This window comes from Podarcis cretensis, assembly GCF_951804945.1.
Source record: "Podarcis cretensis genome assembly, chromosome: 1".
NCBI classification, from domain to species: domain Eukaryota; kingdom Metazoa; phylum Chordata; class Lepidosauria; order Squamata; family Lacertidae; genus Podarcis; species Podarcis cretensis.
Window position 1 is genome coordinate 119,515,936 of NC_137170.1, and position 15,658 is coordinate 119,531,593.

The window sequence follows — 15,658 nt, forward strand, 5'->3', positions numbered from 1 at the left end:
AGGCAGCACTGTTTAGAAAAGTTTTTAGTGTTTGATGCTGTATTGTGTTTTTGTTGAGAGCTGCCCAGAGTGGCTGGGGCAACCCAGTCAGATGGACAAAGAATTATTATTATTATTATTACCCAGGCCAGATACTCTGTTCTTTGTTGCCTTGGAGGAATGTAACCAGCCCCCAGGTCCATTTCCCAAGAATGTAGCTTTCTGCCATCACAGGCAAGATGCGTTATCCATTCCCAAGATCTGCCTCTTGGGATGGGATGCTTTCACCCCTAACCATTTCTTTCTCCCTGCCCCTGATCTTTTGTAACTTGAGAACTGGGAATGAGACCTACTTGGTGCAGGAGCCAAACAGTCAATCTTCTTAAAAAATAATAATAATTTATTATTTATACCCCCACCCATCTGGTTGGGTTTCCCCAGCCACTCTGGGCGGCTTGAGATAAACCCAAAGTAGCAATTCCATTTCATCCTCATTCAGTACAGAGATGGGTGCCCTCCTAGTTAAATTTATTCTTCCAAATACCAAGCAGGCTGACGAACAAAAACATAGGATCATAGAATCAGTATTTCCAAAGTTTAAAATGCACAAAGGTATGTTCTAAGCAGTCACTAATAGCAATAATAGCTGTGGGTAAGTAGTACATCTAAAGAAAAGGAGTATTTCTCCCATGAAAGTAATTTTAACAGCCCCAATGACCTGGTAGTTGTTAATATTGCTGACAAATACAGAAGGCTTTGTGATACAAGTTTTATATAAGTTCTGCTGTGGTTTCCTATAATAAAACTTCCAGAAGAAAAGAAGAAATATAGCGTAGCTGAGATAGCTTTTAACGTCCAGTCTGTGGCCTAGAGTCATGTGGCAAAAGCTATCCAGCAGGTTCCCGTCTCATGGCTCTTTCTGCCTGAGCTGCCAGGGCTAAGGCAAAGTGCAGAAGGCACTCAACTCTCAGCAGGTAAGGCTTTTGCCCATAGCAGAAATTGCTGGGCAATCAGGACCGTATTATTATAGCTTTGAAGGGAGCTCATTTAAGGCATCACAGCTTGAGCATCCTCATTGATACAAGAATCCAACATAATATGAAAAGAAACATTTTGCAAGGATGCAAAACAAGGCTCTCGTATTGCCACAGTTTCAACGCAAGTCGCACTGAAGTCTTTTTGACCCTACAGAATTAACTTGTCTCCAGCCAAACTGCCGTTTGCATTCGTGGTGAATATTCAGCTTACAAAAGCAGGTTGCCAGGCACAGATTTGTTCAGAGGCTGGGAGGGTGAGCGGCCAATGTCAGTGGGAAACGGTCAACGTTAGTGATTTAAAGAGAACTATTCCGCTATTCCATACACTTTGAGTCTGATGGTGCTGAATGACTTGTATCAGCTGTGGTTTAGTTAAGCAGCGGCTAAAGCTGAAATCACGGATCCCACCTATATTCTATTCTGTCATGATGGATGCTTTAATTGAGATTTCTGCATTGCAGGGGGTGTGACTAGACAATCCTCAGGGTCCCTTCCAACTTTACAAAGCTATGATTCTAAGCTGAAAACCTGCAGGCCTTTGTACCCTTTCTGATATGAGGACTATGAGATGAAAGATGGCAAGATTCCTCAGAAACCACATGTGGTTTTCCTCTTTCCTAGATTTTAGCATATTGATATAGACTATGTATTATTATTATTAATAATAATTCAATTTATACACCGCCCTATACCTGGAGGCCTCAGGGCGGTTCACAAACAAAACCACATCATATAAAATCAAACCAAAAACAATAACCCAATAACGCCCCCTCCCCAAAAACGAACCACATTCTAAAAGGGTGTTGGATGTCAATAAGATCAAACACAGGCCTGGTTAAAAAGGAACCTTTTTGCCTGGCATCTAAAGGTGTATAATGAAGGTGCCAGTGAACTTCCCTGGGGAGAGCATTCCACAGATGAGGAGCCACTGCAGAGAAGGCCCCGTTCTCGTGTTATATTTTTAAATGTGGGGAAATAGGACCCTCTAGACCTCTGCTTGATCCTCAGTATTCTTCTCAGCCATGCACCCTGAACAGCCCTGTTCACACCTTTGTGTGCTTTTGCCCTGGTGAAATGCATCCTTGAACTCTGGTCGTGTCTTCAGCTTGCCTGGCTGACAAGATGTGTGCAAGTATCTGCAGAAATCTGTGACTCTGTAGTCTACAGAGCTGAGAGTTGCATCTGTCGTGGCGCCTCTTGTTCCACGTCCCTGGCATGTGGGCCCCAGAAGATTGCACTTGAAGGCTGAAAAGGGTTCTCTACCCCTGCTTTAATGGAATACTTGCATGTCCAGTCCAGCACCAGTCATCTAAGATAACAACTTAAGCCCCCAAACTTAACTGGACGGCATGTAAACCAGAGAAGATCTAGTTACTCTAGCTGTGATTTATCACAATTTTAAGACCTACAAAAGAGCTTTTATTTTTATATAGCGTCTGAGAGGATGTGACATGAAAGCTTTCATAACTTTGCGTTACCGTGACACCTCTGTTTAAGAACAGTCCGGTTTAAGAATGATTTAGTTTACAAACTCTGCAAAACCGGAAATAGTGTCTTGGTTTGAGAACTTTACCCCGGTCTAAGAACAGAATCTCAATGGTGGAAGGGCACCGGGGGCGGGAGGCCTCATTAGGGAAAGCATACCTCGGTTTAAGAACAGTTTTGGTTGAAGAACGGACTTCCAGAACGGATTAAATTCGTAAACTGAGGTACCACTGTATATGCTGAGTTTGACATCCTTCAACAAGCTTGGGAAGCAGGATTTGGGAGTATTCTAATGCTTCATTGGTCCCCTGGAAATACTCCCACCCTGACTCTCCCATTCCTTTGCATCAATTTCTAGCAGTAGAGATCACCGCACCTTTCGCTGAAGAACACAAAATCCCCAAGCATTGCACACTTGAAAAGTTGCAAGAGAAACATGCAGTGGAATAATATATTTTCTTGAAACAAAATATTGATTTAAGAGTTTTAAGGCCCATTTTCTTCATCAGCTATAGGTGCTCAGAGCAAAAATAACAGCTATTATAAGTTGGGGCTGTTCTTAACAAAGCTGTCTCATGCTCTTTTGAACAAAGGATCTGGAAGGTGTGAGTGAAGAAGGGTAAACTGAATTGGAGGCGATCTTCCATTTTGCTCAGTGGATCCAAGTATGTAGACACATTATACATTCTTGTCTCTTTTCCCCTGCCCCCTTTCTCAAACCAGCAGGAAAGCGTAGAAAAACTCCCATGGTTTAGTTTAGTTTGTGTTTTGTTTTTAATCTCCAGTACTGTTGAGTTTTACAGGACCGTTTAAGGTACAAAAGTGACTTCAAATGAGTGAATCGTAATATTATCACAGCAGGAGATAAATCAGAAAGCACACTGAGGTAAAGAATCTTTTCGGGTCAAGCTAAGGATGACCACGTGACTGCTACTATAATCTCTCTCAAGAACAAAGGCAGTGCCTGAAAATTGTAAGTAATACATGGTTGGCTGATCAATAAATTATAAAGACATCAGCTCTCTCAAAGCTGAATTGAACATGTGGGCAATGGCACTTCAGCTGCCATGAGTGGAAAAACTAGATGTATAGGATTGGAGAATATGAAATAATTATGCCCCAGAGGTGTCTTCCTAAGGAATCCACAGCACCGACTGGCTGGAGATCGCACAATCACAGGTGTAGTTTTCAAATCACATAGCAACCATGACTGAGAGCGATTCCTAGCCTTTTCAAACTCTTAGAATTCATACAGCGACAGAAGTGAAACAGCTGTAAATGCAGCTAGCGTCTACTCTGGAGAATTCCACGGTGCTCCTTTCTGTTACAGCTGGAAAATCTCTGCCAAGGTATTTGCCACCTCTGGTTTTCCTGTGTGTGCGGAAGTAGTTTCTGTGACAGTGTTAAGCTTTAAAAAGAAATGTAGTTATAAAAGAAATGTGAAGCCGGAGTTATAAATCCCATGCTACTTCTAAAAGCAGTGCCAGCATAAACCCAAAGGCCAAATTGTATCTGTAAAAAGAGGTGCTACCCTTCCAATGTGGACAGTCACGCCTGCCATTTCCCTGTTAATTCTTTAGCGCCCGCCACTCAAGGCATTGCATTTTACAACTACAGGGAAAAAATATTTTTACTTAGATCACCTCTTTTGCAGGTGCAACATCATGCCTTTGTTATGTTTAGATTACTTGCAGGATCTGGATTACAGCCTGACCCCCACAGCTCTACCCAACTTTTACCCTCTTGTGATATAGTAAGAGAATCATATTTTGTAAAATAATACATTTTTTGCCATATAGTGTTGAACTCCGTACAAGGAAAATGGGAGACGATTCCAAATCCTTTTGTTTTGCAGTGCGACGGTGGAAAAATGAACAGTTCGATTTCAGATATTCCAAGTGTCCCTATTTTCCAGGGACGTCCCTGATTTAGAGAAGCTGTCCCAATTTCTGATTTGATCCCAGAATGTCTCACTTTTCCTTTGGATGTCCCTATTTTCATTGGAGAAATGTTGGAGGGGATGGAGTTCTCTAACCCCCACTCTGAGCTGTCTGAAGGCAATCCTGAATAGAGAAGGGTTTTTTTAAAAATGTTTTATTATGTTTTTATATATATTGGAAGCTGCCCAGAGTGGCTGGGGCAACCCAGTAATATGTGTGGGATATAAATAGTAAAAGTATCATTATGGAATGGGAATCCCTATTTTCATTGGAGAAATGTTAATGGATCTGCAATTTGTTTTTGAAATATACAGACCTATTCATTTCTGATCTGCTGCAATTCATTTTAAAACAACAAACACATTCCCCCATCCTTAAAAATAATAAATCCTCAGGTTATCTTACTAGCTGAGCATTATAACAAGCTAGCAATTTCCGTTGTCCTATGACAGCATTCCTAATCTTGTGATCTCCCCCCCCCCACTCCCTCCATGGTTTCTTCCTGAAATAGCTTCAGCCAATCGGCAAAAGAGAGACAAAGGAACAATTGATTTGTCTGATCTCTCCTGTTCCCGGATTTGTCCAGTCCCTCTCCCCTCCCTCTGTCCATGGTTTCCTGCCTGAAAATGGCTGCCGCAGACCATCAAAAGCACAAACAAGGAAGTGGGAAAACTCTGGCTGTTTGGATATCTGAATCTGCAGTGTGTAAAGTGAGGTTTGGACATAATTCTTTATGTTCGAATAACTTGATTTTTTGCACGAGTGAGCAGATGGTGGAACTTGCATGTACACCCAAAACCATCTTATATTTTCAGCTATTACTGACATGTATTTTTCTCAAAGCACAACAGTGTTTGAAGAAGGGGGACTTGGGGGCTAGGCCTTTAACGGAGAGAAGGCAAACAGAAATAACTGACATCCCTCCCTGGCGTAATAATAAAAAATAAGCAGAGGGGCACCAAGTGAAAATCCAAAACAACAAATTATAGCAGACTTTAATCCTATGCACCAGGAATGGGAAGCGTTTTTCACCGCCCAAGGGCTACATTGTCTTCTGGGCAATATTTAGTGGTGGGTGGTTCCAAAGGCAAAAGTGGGTGGAGCCCCTAATGTATATTTTACATTAGATTACATTTATGTTGTTTCTAGGGACACGGGTGGCACTGTGGGTTAAACCACAGAGCCTAGGACTTGCCGATCAGAAGGTAGGCGGTTCGAATCCCCATGACGGGGTGAGCTCCCGTTGTTCGGTCCCTGCTCCTGCCAACCTAGCAGTTTGAAAGCATGTCAAAATGCAAGTAGATAAATAGGTACCGCTCCGGCGGGAAGGTAAACGGCGTTTCCGTGCGCTGCTCTGGTTTGCCAGAAGCAGCTTAGTCATGCTGGCCACATTACCCGGAAGCTGTACGCCGGCTCCCTCGGCCAATAAAGCGAGATGAGTGCCACAACCCCAGAGTCGGCCACGACTGGACCTAATGGTCAGGGGTCCCTTTACCTTTATGTTGTTTCTAGATAGACACTATCCAGCAGTGGCGTAGCGTGGGTTGTCAGCACCCGGGGCAAGGCAAGTAATTTGCGCCCCCTAACCCGTGGATTTGCCCTAACCCCAGATGTTGCGCCCGGTGCGGCCAGCCCCCCCTGCACCCCCCACACTACGCCACTGCTATCCAGGCAAGCAAGCGACCTATCGGAATTCAAGGCCAAAACACCCAGGGAGGTGAAGCAAGGCACATGAACTAAATGGGACTTGCTTCTGAGTAGACATGCATAGGATTGCACCGTTAAGTTAGCTATTCACATGCTCCAAATGAGCATGTTTACATTTCTCATTCACAGGCATGTTTGCAACTCTTGAGCAGATGTCCTTTGTTTGTTCTTCCCCCTCCTCCCTCATAAATAGAAACGCATTCCCCCCCCCCCAGTGCTCTGTATCATATTGATAAGTTATAAAAGAGACATTTATTCAACACATACCTCCTTTTCTCAGGTCCTAGGGTCAAGTTTCTGAACTGTGGATTCCCGCTGAGTTTATGCTTATAGCCACGGCCACTGTCTGCACAAAGCAAGGTGGAATACCTCCTCCATAAAGATTACGCTTGCATTTCATGCCTTTAGAGATGTCATTGAGTTATTATTTCCAAGGCATCTCTAACCGCTTACCATCTCTACGCTTTCTGTTCTGATTCTCACTGGATGGAAATCATTTGGTTTTGGTGAACAGCGGGGGGCTGTGGTCTGTCTTGTTGTTTGTTTGTTTTTTAATACATAGAAATATATAGATTGATATTTTAAAAAAGCAGATATCACAACCTACTTCATAATAGCTTCATCTTTAAGTTCATGCAAGTTTGGGGGAGTTGTAAGTGCCGATGGAGTGGCTCTACGATTCACTGAGTGATACAAGAAGTGAAATAATAAAGGAGTGAAGGAGACATAGACCTTTGCCCATTACATCAAGAAAATGAAAAAGTTAGAAAAGGGGAGGGGAGAAAGAGAGATTCCGATGTGATACATTTCAAGTCCTTTCTCCAAAAGGAGGGGGTAACCAGCCTATTAGTATAGGTGCCAAGAATCTTGCTTTTGTGACATTCCACCAAACACACCTATATTCCCTGGACCACAAGAAGATCAATCCTGTTTGAAAACCACCCATTACCTAAGACATCTAATTTATATTAGAAGCTCACAAAAAGGCACTGTCTGGCCTCCCAACCTCCCCTTACGACGATAAAGAGGCTGTTTTACACCATGTGTGACACTTAATCAAAACCGATATGCTTTAACAAACCCTTAACCTCTCGCACACAGGAGTCGCCCGGGGCCAAGGGACAAGACACAGACCCAGCTCGGGGTGGCAGATCCTTTGATTAAGATGATAAAGATTTCCCGGTTTGTTCCCCCCCCCCCCTTTATCAGAAGCGAACAAATTCTAGATATGCCCCTTTTTGATTTGTCAGCATTAAATCCCACTAAGAGGTTCAAGCTAGAGGGAGACCACGGACTAGTTCTGTCTTCAACTGGGTATTAGGAGATAATTTTCAAGAACCCTTGACTGCAATGCTTTTCGTATCTTCTGATCTTTTTGGAAAGCAAGTTTTCCCAGAGAATCTGGATTTAAAACTGGTTACAGGCTTTGCTTGCATCTGGGTTATTTCTGAAAGGGGGAGTGTATAAATACACTTATTCTATCAGTTCCAGATCAGACCTTCCACCCCCTTTCCTTGGTCCTTTCTCTCTTTTTTTCAAAGAGGGAGATCGTCAAGTTAGTTCTTTCTCCCTCCCTCGGATTTCTAGTGCATGGAGGTTTTACTTTCCCAGCATCTACTGTACTTTCACCATAATCTATGGCAGGCTCTGCTGTCTGTACTGGAATGCTTGCTCAGGCCCCTGTTTTAAGTTTCCAGGTACTATTCTAATGGTATTATACTCAAAAATGATCCCTGAAAAGATAGATTACCTTCCGACAGATAGCTGACTCTTTGGTGATTTATAAGGTGTTTATTTGTATTGGATGTTGCAAGGATCTGTGCAAAAGTGCTTTCAGAGATTGCAAAGATTTGTGCAAAAGTGCTTTCAGAGATAGATTAAACAGAATTGTCATGGTGATCCCCTGATTTGATTATAACTTTATCATTATTTTTATTGCTTTGCGTCGCTTGTTTTTCTCATCCCGTTGTGCTTTTTTTAATTGCTTACTCTTTTTTAAAACCCATCTGACACCTATCCACTATGTTTTTATATACATAGTACAGTATATAAATAGCATTTGTATTTGCAAATGTGATTTATTGCATACTTTGTGTCTCTATGGATTTCTGCAAAGGTCTTTGGTTCGTAAGCGATAAAAGTTGGACCAGACCTGAATATTTACGAAGTAGGGCTTGCAACAAAACGTTGGCAGGTGATGTCTTATTGCTCAAGGTTCCTGCCAGCCAGCTAAGCCCTCCATTGTATCCCCCCTGCCAGTTTTTCTGCCACAAGATGGTCAGTATTCTATATCCACTGAGCATGCTCAGTCTTTGTTAGGCTATTGTAGGTGTGTGTATTGGCCCATTAGGTTTTCTTCCTTACTACTTTATTTTGGGGCGAGGGCCGGGCAATAGCTGGTTTTCAACATCGTGATATATCACCAGCTAAACATTGTGATATACCAATATATCACAGTGTCTAAAATCAAGGTGGAGCTATGTAGAGGCATTGGCTGGCTTCACAGGTTTTCCAGCAACAGAAAAACCAGTGCCTGCTCTTGTGATTTGCTGCTTCCTACAGGAGGCAGGGGACACAGGTGGTGCTGTGGGTTAAACCACAGAGCCTAGGACTTGCCGATCAGAAGGTCAGTGGTTTGAATCCCCGCGACAGGGTGAGCTCCTGTTGTTCGGTCCCTGCTCCTGCCAACCTAGCAGTTCGAAAGCAGGTCAAAGTGCAAGTAGATAAATAGGTACCGCTCCGGCGGGAAGGTAAACGGCGTGTCCGTGTGCTGCTCTGGTTTGCCAGAAGTGGCTTAGTCATGCTGGCCACATGACCCGGAAGCTGTACACCAGCTCCCTCGGCCAATAAAGCGAGATGAGCGCCGCAACCCCAGAGTCGGCCACGACTGGACCTAATGGTCAGGGGTCCCTTTACCCTTTACAGGAGGCAGAGGAGAGCAAATCTGGCAGAGTTAGCAGGGCCTACAGGAATCGAGAGAAGCATTGGCTGGCTTCACGGTTTTTCCTACATTGTGATTTTTTGCATAGCATGCGTGCACATATCATGATTCACAATATACTGCCAGGTCAAAAATTATGAAACCAACTTCAAACTGGTTTTGGATGATATATCAGTATATTGCCCAGCTCTACAGTTTGCATAGTCATCAGCACTGCTGTCACAGGAATGGTTACTAGGCATTGCTTATTAGAAGCAGCTGCCTAAGCAGCTTATGCAGAAGTTTATATCTCTTCTGCATAAATCACAACTCTCACTTTTTAAAGGTGTCTGTTCATTGCACTTTGGTCAGAACGCCCTTGTAAAGAGCATGATGTGCTGACAGAATTGCTGAATTAGGTGGCACCCAGCTGCTGGGAGGGAATGCCTAATACACAAAAAGGCATTCACATGCAACACACAGCAAACGTCAGTTCCTATCGCACTCTCTGCTGCGGCGTCCGGTGCACAGCCTGCATGCCATTGCTGTCTTTTCTGGGTTCTGCAGTTGCTTCTCTGAGGCCGCAGTGCTTGCAAATTGGCACCCTATCCTCACTAAACCTCTGACGAGGAAGGGATGGGACTTTAGGAAATGTACCGTATTTTTTTGCTCTGTAAGACGCACCAGACCACAAGACGCACCTAGTTTTTGGAGGAGGAAAACAAGAAAAAAAATATTCTGAATCTCAGAAGCCAGAACAGCAAGAGGGATCGCTGCGCAGTGAAAGCAGCAATCCCTCTTGCTGTTCTGTCTTCTGGGGTAGCTGCGCAGCCTGCATTTGCTCCATAAGATGCACACACATTTCCCCTTGGAAAGTCAAATGGAATCCGTTCCAGAAGTCCGTTCGACTTCCAAAACATTCAGAAAACAAAGCGTGGCTTCAGAAAACAAAGCTCCTGCAGCCAATCGGAAGCCCCGTTGGATGTTCGGGTTCCAAAGAATGTTCGCAAACCAGAACAGTCACTTCTGGGTTTGCGGCGTTTGGGAGCCAAGACGTTCAAGTACCAAGGCGTTCTGGATCCAAGGTATGACTGTACAGCTGCAGGACTAGCAGTGCCATTTGTTCTGACGAGACCAGTTTGTTTCAGCCAGTTTATTGAACTTTTGATTTATCATAAAGCAGAATTGCCGGGGGAAGCGGCCTTCGTATTTGAATATGGAACATTTGTAGGACAAGGTAATTGGTGCCAGGGTCCACTTTCTTGACAGTAATTCTTGACATGAGGCTGGAGACTACTGGCTTTCCGCTCCATTGAAGGCCATTTAAGAGAAACCATTTTTAACTTACAAAGATGCACACAGTCTCTCAAATACAGAGTCTGCTTTACAGCAACTAAAAGAGAGGCTGTCAAGAAGCAAGACCGGGGAGGAAGGGGGGAAAATCATACTATTACATGGCAGGGATTTGAAAAGTAAGGCTGTCATCTGTCTTCTATCCATTACAGCAGAATATAGACAAAAGGCATCCATTACGTTATATGGCATTACCGCTTCGTGTTGACATTTCCTATGTTCGAGTGTCGGCAAATGTTAATAGCAAAAACTCAATTAAATATTAGGCTCCAAAGCAAACTCAGTTTTGTAATGGCCTGGTGATTTGGGGGGGGGGGGACTTCTTGAATGATGTTGTATGATGTGTCTATTAAAAAATCAGAAGAATATACCTTGGCTGCCTTTTTTTTTTAAAATAATAATAATAAGAGGAGTAAATGACTACTTATTTTGCAGCTCCAATTAGGTGGCCGTGTAAAATTGCTGACAGTTTCTCAAAGTGATCAAGGTATCAAATGTCCCAGCTTGCTGTAAAGTAAGAGAAGGGAAATGGCAAAATGCAATCTATTGCAACAATGTCTTACGATACGATACAATACAATACAATACGATATGATACGAATCGAATCTTTATTGTCATTGTCCCATACAGAACAACGAAATTGAAAAAGTCTACATCAGACATTCAGAAACCAATAAGCCTGCCATCCCAGCTATCCCAGCCTGGTTAGCCCCCTAAAAACTCTGATACCCCATAATTAAATACGATATACTCCCACAGAGACTACCTTATACTGTGTTTAAAACCAAATTCGCATTTGAATAGAAACTGTTTCTCAGGCAGCTAGTCCTAGTCTTTATAACCCTGTACCTTCTCTTTTGTTTTCTTTAAGTTAAGGAGTAAGTTGTTTTTCCTGCACCACTCCCCCAACTGCTCAACTTCCTTCCTATAAGCCGCCTCCCCCTCTCCAGCCGTGATTAAACCAACCGCCGTTGTATCACCGTTGTATTCTTTCAAGCACAACCCAAAGCAATTGCTATGGAAGTTTGTAATTCCCTGTACCTGGGTAGCAGGAACTCCCCCGCCCCCGCCCACCTTTTTAATGTCCCTGAGTGGTGGTTGTTTTTTAAATATATTTTTATTTTCCCATATGTGGTGGTTGTATGTAGAAACGGCTAGTTTTAGGCTTAAAGATGGACATTTCTATCAATTTATCTGAGTTTACAAAAATCAAAAACATAATAAAACAAAGTGAAAATATATACGTGATATGATAAAAATTAAACTAAATTTTAACTGGGCAGCCCATTCCTAAGCAAGCACCCATCATCTCTTAAATGGGTTTCCTCCCTCACAATTTGAACCCTGGACAGGTCAGGTTTATCAAGTTAACCTCACAATCCCCAAACAAATTGACATACAAGATTTCCTTCCTTACTGTGTGAAGAAGCCACAGTGAGTCGTTATTTCTTTTTGTGGCTATAGGGAGGAGAGTGGAAGTTTTAAGCTCCAAACTTTGCATCCAAACTGAGGGAAACGTAGTTAGTTTAAACTGTAGCTGGTGAATCAGAAACTTGTGATTTGATCCTAGTTAGAAATAACTCGCATTTAAACAAACCACACTTTCCTGAGTTTGGATATAATGAGGAACTTTTTTAAAGACCTATTGTCTCCCAATTTGTCTGCTTTTATATGGTTAAGATAATCAACAGAGGTTATTTGGGGGCTGCTCTCTCTATCTATGGTGGGTGGCTACTGGGGAAAGGGCTTTCTTGGTGGTGGCACCCCAGTCATGGAATACTTTCCTCAGGACCCACTTTGATGTAATTTCAGTGTTAGTTTAAGACCTTCTTTCTTTTCCCAGGGTTCTAAACACAAATTATTTACCTTTGCTGATCACTTTTACGCTGTTTTTATATTTGTTCCGCTGATCGCTTTCAAAGATTGCACTTTTTAACTTTTGCTGTTTTCAATAGTTTAGTTTTATATTTGCTTTGTGGTCATTTTGATTCCTTGTGAGATGCTCTGGGGATTATTTGTAGGGCAGAGTATATGCCCCTGTAAATAAACATTAAAGTGTGAGCTCTTGCTCAACTCCATGTGATTATGAATTTGGATGAGAGGAGAGCAAGAATCATGCAAACCCAAGCTTGCTCACATAGCAGAAAACCATGGTTTCCTGTTACACTTGAACTGAGCCATGTTGCACTCCCAACCGTTCATGACAAAGCTGGTGTTGTTACAAGTATGTGCCTGAACCCACATGCGTGTCTAGCACTTGTGTATTCACACACACACTACAAAAAAGGTTCGGGATCTTTTGCTAGAGTTACAATGTGAGTTTTTTTTATGAATATGTGTTTACCCATATCTGTCAGGTACTGGGCAGAGGAGGCATGATGGAGACTGGCTTCCCAGCTTGACCCTTCCAGAGAAGAAGACAGTTCAGAATTACAACGGGTTTGAGGGAGGTGACAGCTCAGAGGCAGATGAGGGGGAGAGCTGGGAAATAATAGGAGAGGAGGAGGAGGCAGAGACAGAGCAACTGGCTGACACATTATCACTAGAAAGCATTCCAGACCCACCATCTCCCAGAACCTGGCGGGCCTTGAAAGTAGGAGAGCAAAGAGCTCGGAGACAGATGGTCCTAAGTGGCAACCGTAAGAGGGGGTAGTGCTGTTGAATATTGAATAAAAGCAGATGGTAAGGACTTTTCCTTGTCTTGTCTGTTCCTGGCAACCTGCCATGGGGGTTGGTTTCTCTGCCGACATTATCCTATGCCCAAAAGAAGTTCCCACACAAAAGGCATAAAGAAAGTTTGGCTTATTATAGGACATGAACGTGACAGAATAGATAAATGCTGCTTCAGACAGCAACATTACAGTTCAAGCAGGCAGCAAAATCCTGCAATAGCCTTGAGCTAAAGAGTGAGAGCATCTATAACTATTCTCGGAAGCTGACAGAAGTGAGCGGGACAATTTTGCCACAGAACTCGCACTAATAGAAAGTTTTAAAATGGTGGGTGGGAGAGAAGGAGGGTTATACCTTTCCTTAATGTGACACAGGTGTGGGTTCCTTGAATTCTCGTTGGACCTTTGAGAGGTAACTAAGCATTCAAAAACTAGAGTTTTCGTACTATTTTTAGTCAATGCACTCCAATGGAGAAGGGAGGGGGCTTTGAGATGAGCAGTTCCTATAATTTCCACAGTTTCCTTGTGCTGTTGTATCCCAGAGTTTCTGGCTTCCTTCCCACTTTGCTCATCTTGCTTAATTAACAGTGGAAAGAACATAGTTTTAGTGAAAATGACCAAACTGGCCATGCTTGTCGGGCTGCTGTCTCAAAGTTATCCCACCATTATCATGATGGCATCCATTCAGGTGTTAAGCAGATTTTAATGGTAGCTTGAATTACATGTGCCGATCCTTATACTGTATAAGGTGCGAGGAGCTAAGGATTTTTCTAAATGTCTTCCAGGATAAATTTTTGAGATCAGACTGGTACCAGGGTCAGGAAAATTCAAAACGGAGGGTCTCCTGTCATATTAAGTTATGCCAACCTTTTCACTTATGCAATGATCTGCAGCAGGACTTTTGCTTCAGCTGGAACTCACCAGAACTCACTTCCAGTACCTCTCAGGTCGGCGCCGTTGCCATTATAAGAGAACAAGGGAGGCGTTCATGGTGAGTTCTGCTGCCTCTTTTTCTAGAAAAATAGCACTGATAAGCCACAGAGAAAGTTCAGACTGACGTGCACCTATTTGCGGTGTTTCCAAGTAAATTGGCCTGTGCCATCTCTCGCATGGCAAACAGAATTTACAAACAGCAGCCAACAGCGTTCTCAAAGTGTAGATAAATCAATAGTTTTACTGCAGTCTGAGCTGAGCAAAATCAAAACACTTATATTAAAGATGTTTTCCCCATTCCTTTTGGTCTGTTACTTAACAGTATAAAAATTCAGCGGCAACACTTGAACGCTATAAAGAACATTATAGAACACTTCAGAAATCTGACTCTCAAATCTGATTGGAATACAAATCCATCCAAATGTTCTCATGAACCAGGCTGTGATTACTTTGATTTGGCGACTTCCTCCCTCACAACAACGGTAGCATATTTTCAGCATTTCTGTGCTTACCAGACAGTCACACTGCTTTTTTTTGGGGGGGGGGGGTTTCCTGTAATTTAACACATCTTTTGATGATAGCAGGTTCCTGTAATGCTCCAGGTAATCTTACCTGGTCTTATAAGTACTTCGCAGATTGCTATATGCTATAGGTGCTTGGTTCTAGGTGATATTGGTCATTGTCACAGCAAGAGTTTCTCATGCTACCCTCATCTCTTGTCAGGAGGACTGATGCTCAGTAGGCTCCCACAGTTTTCCCCCTCAAAAAGTGGATTCTTTCAGCTTCTGTAAGCACCATCTGTGAGTATCGCTTTCTGTGTAGCAATTATTCGCACAGTTGAGGTGATCCTTCTAATGCACTGAGCAAAACAATGTCTCCTTCCTTCTGGAAAAAATAAAATAAATCTACACAGCCTAACCACCTGGCTTTGTTTCTAGATAATGTGTGCAGTTTCTAGGTCCAAAATGAAGTCTTTTATAAATGGAACCTACAACTAAACACACATACAGTGGTACCTCGGTTTCCGAACGTCTCCGTTGACAAGCATGTCAGTTTTCGAACGCTGTAAACCCGGAAGTAAATGCTTCGGTTTTCAAACACGCCTCAGAAGTTGAACATGAAATGTGACTTCCATTGAGTGCAAGATCCTGAGGCCTCGCTGTCGGGTACAGTGTTACCTTGGGTTACAGATGCTTCAGGTTACAGACGCTTCAGGTTACAGACTCCATTAACCCAGAAATATTACCTCGGGTTAAGAACTTTGCTTCAGGATGAGAACAGAAATTGCGTGCTGGCGGCGTGGTGGCAGCAGGAGGCCCCATTAGCTAAAGTGGTACCTCAGGTTAAGAACAGTTTCAGGTTAATAACAGACCTCCAGAACGAATTAAGTTCTTAACCCGAGGTACCACTGTATTGAGTTTTGGGTTTTCAAACGTTTCAGAACTCGAATGGTCTTCTGGAATGGATTACGTTTCAAAATCGAGGTACCACTGTATTTGGAAGTCAGCCCTGTTGAAGTCAATTGAACTTCAGGTTGGGGAAAAACATGCATAAGATTCTGCTATAGGTCTTTCTATTCTGTGTCAATCTGCATGTAGTCAAGAGATACAGATTTTTCAGCAGTCCTGACCTGT